This window comes from Saccostrea cucullata, unplaced genomic scaffold, assembly GCF_032062105.1.
Source record: "Saccostrea cucullata isolate Sc308-1 unplaced genomic scaffold, CSIRO_AGI_Scuc_v1 ctg5521, whole genome shotgun sequence".
NCBI classification, from domain to species: Eukaryota; Metazoa; Mollusca; class Bivalvia; order Ostreida; family Ostreidae; genus Saccostrea; species Saccostrea cuccullata.
In genome coordinates, this window is record NW_026929679.1 from 25,001 (window position 1) to 26,982 (window position 1,982).

Sequence of the window (1,982 nt, forward strand, 5' to 3'; positions counted from 1 at the left end):
AAACAAAGCTGCTGATATTCTTGTTTCATCAATAATTTACCTCGTTTTAGAAATTGTTTATATGTATTCCTTATAAAAATGTATTCGTCAAATTTCGCTCATGCCTTTTCCATGGGTCGTTACTTGAAGAAAAGTGAATTTAGACTGCATGATGATGAATCCAAACAGGTTTCATGTTTTCTAGCACAGTGGTTCTTAAGAAGACAATTTTTTGAAGACGCTTGTAATTTTCTACTTTGTAATAATCTGCACTTGAAAGATGACGTTGCCATCCATTAAAACAAATTTCCCTTAAGGATGTACAACACACCCACCCACAAAAATTCCTGTCGTTTAATTTTCTCTATTTTTGTATATGTAAAACATGACTATATCTACTGTGTGTATGCACATTTTGGACAAAATCGAGAGTGGTTTTTGGACAGGAAATTCCAAAAATTACCCCCCTTTAGTTGATTACGAGGAGAGAAAATTCTTAATCAATGAACTACTTAAACCTTGATTTTCAAAAAAGCCAGGTTAGCTTTAACTTTCAAATTTCATTAACCTATTCTTTTGACCATTTAACACAAAAATATAGTACTCTTTTTGATATACATATTATCAAAAAAAATGTTAAAGACCTTAAACTGAAAAACTAGGAATTACCTAAGCCTTAAAAAAATGCGTATTTTTCAATTTCAGAATTTTTTTGTGAAAAAACCTGTCGTTTGATTTTGGTAAAAAACTTTCTTTAGGTAGCTGGTAGTAAAAATAATCTTTGTAATTATTTGTATAATTTTTGTACGACCAGTTTTGATTTAATGTTAGTGGAAAATTACCCCCCTCCCCCTTTTCCCTAAATCACGTTCCTGCGCGTCTTTTAGACTTGGGTCGATTACTATATGCTATGAATCTACTAATACACATTTAAAAAAAAATCAAAATGGAATACTGCTTTTGCTTTAAAAATATTATTAACTTACATATATCAGAGTTCTCATATGTAAAGCGTATTCAAATGATGTTTTTAGGCAAATTTTGAATAACCCCTTCCACCCCCCACCCCTTCCTTTCTTTGCGTCGCAGACCATTAGTGTTTGATAAAACGTCGGTTACAGTGCAGATATATTTCGTCCCTGAGGTACACGCTAGTTTGTTAATTCATGAATGCAGAATTCATATTCACTACTGGATTTTTATGTATCAAGAAAATTTACTAAAGGATTTTATGTCCAAGTGTTTAGTCCATACATGTGTGTGTTATGCATTCAATATCACATGATACCTGGATACGAATTCAACTTATGTTGAACATGTTGAATTTTGATTTATTTCTTTAATTTTCATTTTATTTATTTAAAAAGGACAACAGTGTATGTTCAACTCTCCTGTGATATAAATGAAATAATTATAGTTTCTTACATGTCATTATTTCAAACAATACAGTGTGTGGCCGCGGGGATACATCAAAACATATGCATGTACACCCCTCACAATATATATTGTTTGCATGCTTCTAAAGATAAAATAAAATGAAAATTCCGTATTTGTCCACATTAACTTCAATATATCAAACATTAAATTCTTCATCTATTTTGATTTTTATTAATTCATGCGTACACGTATATCCTATACGTTTTGTTTTTGAATCGAGGAAATGCGAACCGTCGTTGTTGACAGTGACAGAAAGTCAAACGATTTGCTGCATATTCACAATTTCTGATAATTACAGTACTAGTGAACAATTCCTTTCCAATTTCTATACTTATATTGTGTGTATTAGGTCTATAGTATCCAATTCTCGGATTTATCAGGTCTTGCTGTAAATGTATCTGATTCTATACATGTATGCGGAAAACAGTGAATAAAGGGAGGAAAACAACCCCACATTTTCAGAGTTGTTCCTCTTTGATCAGTAAGACTCTGAGAACGACATCGATGTTGTGAAAAGTTTTTGTTTGCTTATTGTTGTTGTTGTTTTTTTTAATTAAAGAAGAACA